Source organism: Parasteatoda tepidariorum, chromosome 10 (assembly GCF_982258835.1).
Source record: "Parasteatoda tepidariorum strain Cologne lab strain chromosome 10, Ptep-v5.0, whole genome shotgun sequence".
Lineage (NCBI taxonomy): Eukaryota > Metazoa > Arthropoda > Arachnida > Araneae > Theridiidae > Parasteatoda > Parasteatoda tepidariorum.
Genome location: NC_141764.1, coordinates 1,518,530 through 1,525,181, shown reverse-complemented (window position 1 = coordinate 1,525,181; position 6,652 = coordinate 1,518,530).

Sequence of the window (6,652 nt, the reverse complement as noted above, 5' to 3'; positions counted from 1 at the left end):
ACAAGCTACCGTTGTCGTCTGACAGTTTTCAAAAGTACGCTAAAATTGGCGGAAATAATTCACGACTGGAATAAATGCATCCGAGCTAGGTGTGCGCTTTCTCAATAATTGGTGTTTAGAATTAACTACACCCTTTAAAGTGTAAATGAACGTCCGATTCGGTATTGAGTTAAAGTAAAGTATTCAGACAAACATTTTTTTTTTTTTTTTAGTTTTTTAAACACCGAATTCGGTTAAGTATTACATTACAGTTACCATTACAGTTAGTATTACATTATAGTTAATCATTACATTACAGTGCAAGATTATTTTAAAACAGTGTCAAAAATGTTTGAGAAATTTTGTAGTTACCAATTTTCTATATAAATAGCCGAGATTCATTAGAATTATTGAATAAGAATAGAAATTAACTCATTTGTTTCAAAAATAATGCTTTATTTATTTAGATTAATTATATGACAAATAAACGTTCATTTTCAGGTATTTATTCTGTTGGCTGTGTTGCATCGCGAAAGCATCCATAGGAGCATCAGCAGGAGCTGTGGCAGGAATTGTTATGTACTTATAATTCAATCTGTAGTGTTTTGTAACTTAAGTGGACATGCAATTACTTTTGCCAAGCAATTGAATATTTCAAAATAAAAAGATATTATTTAGCATTAAATGTGTTTCATGTGCTTTACATCTCTTTTTCTCTCTTACTGCTTTTTACATCTTTTTTTCTCTGTTCCATCAAAAAGTGCTCCGCGAAGGCTCATTTTCCCCAATACTTGATCCAGGAGTTCCCTTGTCTTCTGGATTAGGTTCAAAATTACAAGCCTATAAATGAGTCGGCTGTTCAACGACGGTTAGATTATATTATATTTTTTTACATCACACATTATTTTTTCGGAAGCGAAATTTTTTTATAAACATGAAGTAACATAACAAACAGATCGGCAAACATGATGTTAGGAGAATATAATTTTAACAAGAACGTATGTCTAAATTGCAAATTTATACAAGAATTTGCAATCATTGTAAAAAAAAGTACATAAGGGAAGTATATGAAGGGAGAGATAAACTCATTTGCCGGATCTCTGGAAAGTATTAAATGAAAGTATCTTAGCGATACATTCAAAGAGGCAGGGACATTTAAGTTACTGAAAAGAGACTGAGAAACGAAGAAATGATTGATTTTGGCACAAAATTGAAAAAAAAAAAAAAAATCGTTGACTGAGAAAAAACTTGGTCAAGCCTTCAGATAAGCGACATCCAATTAAAATTTAAGAATCGGAAAGTTTGAAAAACGGACAATTGAGATAGGTTTAAAAGTTTAAAAAAAAAAAATAAAAAAGAATGTACGCTTGCAGTCTACGATTTTGGATTAAAAAAAAAAGGAATAAAATACTTTCAATGACGTGTCATTTGGTTTGAAAAGAATGCTTTTCTTATCCACCAGAAATTTAATTATCAGGCAACGACCTCTTAATTCCAAGAAGAAGAAAATTGAAACCCAAAAGAGAAATGAAATTTTGTGAGAATAATATTCAGTGAATTTACGTTTAGACTAAGAAAATTCACTTTATTAAAAAAAACTGCCTAAAAATTTCGAATAGAATAAACTAAAACTGTTGTGAAATTAAGGGTAAATAAAGATTAAAAATTCAGAAAAAAAAATGAAAAGATTTAAATAAATGTGTGATTGTAACCTGTGTGAAACTGAAAGTGTAACTATGCATGAAGGAAGAGGGCGAATATCTCCATAAATTTTGATCTAATGATCGGCTTCTCATTGTATTCGGATTTTATCTTAGGGGTTTTAATTAACTCTATATTTAAGGTTAGGTAACCTTAAATATACTGATTAATTACTACTTTTCTTGTTTAAACTATTGGATTTATATTTTCCTTGTTACGACTACCTTGAGAGTCAAAAATCCAAAAGTGATCCGAGATCTGATTAATTCAGGGAAAGTACACTTTTTGTTCTTCATCCGGAAATACGCAAAAACTGATATTAACATTAAGGGATCCGAACTTCGGACCGCTATCTTGACTGAACTATGTTTCCCGGTTTGCGTCCAAAATTTTGAGGGTTAGGAATCGTAATTCGCCGGAAAATGGTATGTAAGGTAAGCAATGTTTTTACATCATTTTAAAATACATGCATAAAATACAAAATTTGAACGAAATTGGCTGAATAGTTCTTGAAAATCGTATATTTAGCGTATCGTATATTTAACATTCGATTTCTCAAGAACTATTCAAACGATTTCATGCAAATTTTGTATTTTATTGTGTAAAATAACATTCAAGTGATGTAAAAAATTTTATACCTTACAATTCGAAATTTGTTATATCACTAATAAAATAATAAAAACGAAAAAATATTTACTGAAATTTATTTTTTGCATTATTAACGAATTTGTGAGTGTGTGCAAAACATAGACCCATTAGGCCTCTCAAAGGGGGGAGGGGAATAATTCCAAATCCCTTTTGCAAATCCGTGGAAATGACTTGGAATCTCGTAAACCAGTATGCTTAGATCTCAATAACAAGACAGAGGAACACGTGCAAGTGGTACGGAATAAAGTACCACACAGCTGATCCCAAGGTGGAGAGTTCGAATACCGGGGAGGTCCGGGGTAGTTGGAAAAGTAAATAAAATGTCTTATTATGAGCTGTTTGTCTTCTTTTTTTTTCAGAATTATTCTAGTATTCGAAAAAAACTTTTTTAAAAGAAATAGTATGGTAAATTTAACAAAATCTAAAAGAATAACTATCTCCTCTCCATTAAATGTGCATTTGAATACATAACTTATAATTTTTTTTAATTTCAATTACTGTCGATTTTAAATTATTCAGTTTTATAGATTGAAATTTTAAAAGCCATAAACAGAACAAACGGCATGGTTTTGAAGTAACTTTAGAAATACTAATTTGGTGACGTCACTGCTATATTGTAAAACATTTGGATTAAAAAAATCGTCTGCAGCTGTCTTAAATATTATCTGCCAAACGAGTTAAATGAAAGTATCGAAATTTGTCGCTTGCAGCAGCTATCCAAATTTCAGGATAGCAACAAACGGTACTTGAGCTTTAAGAGACACACGCACACAGACAGACAAACTTCATTTTATTATTACAGATTATCGCTCTCAATATTTTCCCTTTTAGAGAAAGCGTTGGGAAAAATTGCTCAAGATTTCCTTGATACTGTTCTCCGCATAAATTGACTATATTTTGCTTTTATATTAATCTATCATTTTCTAACTTGGCCCCATTTATTTTTTCAATATACCTAAATACGAGACCAAGCCGAAAAGAAATAGAGGAATTAGTTGGGTCACAATAGGGTTAATACAATAGGTTCGTTTGTTTTGTTTTGTAGCTCATTTTGTTTTGTTTTGATTTTCGCCTATATTTCCCCGATTTGCTAACCTACTATTTCCCACTCTATGTCATGCATTATTGCAATATACCTAAACCCGAGGTTCATTTGTCATTTCGCTTCACTTCCAAAGTTTCATTCCCTTAATTAAAAACGACTCGTTTTGAAAGTTTACTAATGCAGGATTGGCAACCGAGAGGGAAATACCGATAAAATTACGCGTTACTTTCCTTCTAAAGAGCTTTACAATGGAGGAGTCGCTCAAATAATTTTAAAATACTTTCTATTCAACAACTATTTGATGTGTTCAAAGTTTAAGGAATGCTAATGGTATTTTTAAACTTTCAAGTCTATTTCATTGCTCCTAAAATACGACTTTTTCGATTAATATTTTTTTTTTACGCAGAACAGATTCAAAGTTGATGTGGAGGGAGTTTTTATTCTAATTTAGAACGAAGTAGTTTCGGAACTGAGTAGAAGAAAGTAGTTTTAGGATTACATTGAAAAATAAAAAAATAAAATCTATTGAAATAAATTTTAAGAAATAAGATGTGAAAGTGAAAGTAATGCAGATAATTTTTCAGATGATGAAGATGTGAACCTATACAAAGACTCATATTTAACTTTTTTTTATTTGACCGAGATCATTTGGGATAGTAAACTAACTGAAGGTAAATTAAATATTTTATTACGCATAAAAAAAATTCAAATTTCAACTTAAAGCTTGTGTATTATGTTTTGTTCTAGTTCCTTGTATTTATGAATGAAATAAAAAAGTATGTTGAATATTTTGCGTTTTTTTTTTCTTCAAAAAAATTAGTAATTCGTTAACTACAAAAAACTTGCACATACTATGGGAAGCAAATAGTTTGCTTTCTTTTGGAATGACAATGATTTCAAAAATGCCTGAATTCTGCCAGCGAAAAAGCATTTTTTACAGCTAATACTTGCATTTTTCACAAAATTCAACATTTTTATTTCATTTCAAATACCCACCTGCATTCGTCAGTTCAGGAACCATATTAGGTGGGTCAGCGTTGCTCCCCCAGTATGGACACAAAAAATAGAGAACATCTATGAATTGCCTGGGATTCGAACACAGAGCCTTTCTGTTACAAGGCCTTTACCCCTACACAGTCCAAAATTCAACACTATACCTATTTTTATAAAAAAATAAGTTGCAATATATCATACTAGTTTTAAATTAAATTTTATATTTTCACAATTATTATTATTTAGAAAAAATAAAACTTCTTTTATATACCATAAGTGCTGTTCATGGCAAAACTATTAAACGCACTATAAAATTTTATGTTAAATCTTAATTATCAGGTGATACTATACAGTTTTACTGTTTTTACGAGGCTGAGACCGTAAACAAGTGCAAACCGGTTTCAGTCGCGTAAAAGCAATAAAGCTGTATAGTATAACATGATAATTAAGATTTTACGCAGAATCTTGTAGTGCGTCTAATAGAAATAGTGTAAAGGTAGGTATAGAAATAGTGTAAAAGTAGGCCAGGGACTGTAGGTAGAAATAGTGTAAAGATTAAAATAGTGCCATTTTTAAAAGCTCATATAATAAACATTCTAAAACAGGGCCGGATTTAAGCTTGGTGGGGCCCTAAGCTACTGAAAATGATGGGGCCCTTATAAGTTCAATTCCATTTCTAAACACCTAAAGTAAACTGCGACTATTTTTTATTGTTAAGTATTAGTATTATATTATTAAAATATTTGATAATATTATTTATTGTTAAATATATTAACCGTGATGAGACTATTATGTAGAACTTTTCTTTTATTGTACATATTTTTTGAACGAGGGGAAAAAGTTACAAAAGAAACACATTTTAAGCACAGAGAAAAAATTTCGCGTGCTGGGCCACTATATATTTAACAGAGGTTTTTTTTTAAGATTAATTTTGAATATATTTCATTTGCAATTTTTAATGATTTTTTAGTGAATTTTTTAGGCATGAAATTTTCTTTTCTTAGAAACATGAAATTTTGAATGAGCGTAGAAAATATGCAAAGAGTTAGAAAGAAAAGAAGAAAATTCAATTTGATTATTAGTTTTATTTTTTTTTATAACCGCCGTTGAACAACCGATTCAATTTTGAGTTTACGCCCTATCAACCAGGCTATCCCTGCAAAATTTATTAGTTTATTTTATAACAGACATTGCACAGTCGACCCAATTTCAAATTTACTTCTACTAATATTTAACTCCATAGCCTTGTAATTTTGAACCCAATCCAGAAGACAAGGGAACTGCTAGATTAGTACCCAGAGGTATTGTTATGAGAACTTGGAGGACTTTGTGACCCCGACAGATTTAACATGCACCAGTCACCATTTTATACATGGCTATTCCTCTTCCGGCTGGATTCAAACTCCCATTCTCACGAATACGAGTCCAACGCCCTATCAACCAGGCTATCCCGGCCAAATTTATTAATTTGTTTTATAATAGTCATTGCACAGTCGACCCAATTTAGAGTTTACTACTACTAATATTCAACTCCATAGCCTTGTAATTTTGAACCCAATCCGGAAGACAAGGGAACTGCTAGATTAGAACCCAGAGGTATATATTTGTTATAAGAACTTGGAGGACTTTGTGACCACGACAGATTTAACATGCATCAGTCACCATTTTTTGCATGGGTATTCTTCTGCCGGCTGGATTCAAACTCCCATTCTCACGAACACGAGTCCAACGCCCTATCAACCAGGTTATCCCGGCCAAACTTATTAGTTTATTTTACAACAGTCATTGCACAGCCAACCCAATTTCGAGTTTACGACTACTAATATTCAACTCCGTAGCCTTGTCATTTTGAACCCAATCCAGCAGTCCTTGGAGCAGGTGAGGGCCGTTATATTAATACTGTTTGTAAAAATAAAGCTGATATTATTTAATTGATGTTTATATTGAAAATATTTCTTCATTAATTTTGCTTTCTTTTTAATTATTTTAAGTACATTTGTAAAATTTTAGTGCAAGAAAAGAAATTGTCATTATTTATGTAAATTTTTGGCTTATATTTTTAAGGATTTATTAAAGAGTCTATTAAATATCAGAGAGAATAAATGTCATACTGGTTTAAAGTATCAGCTCTGCTCTTGATGGTGTATAGTGGCTAGGATGCGAAAGAGCAACAGTCCCGGCCATCCAGCCAAAACGAGCATTCAACACATCAATGGAACACACTAAAGCTTTATATCAATTAGCAATTAGTTTTAGATAATTACAATTGTAGAATAATTATCTTAT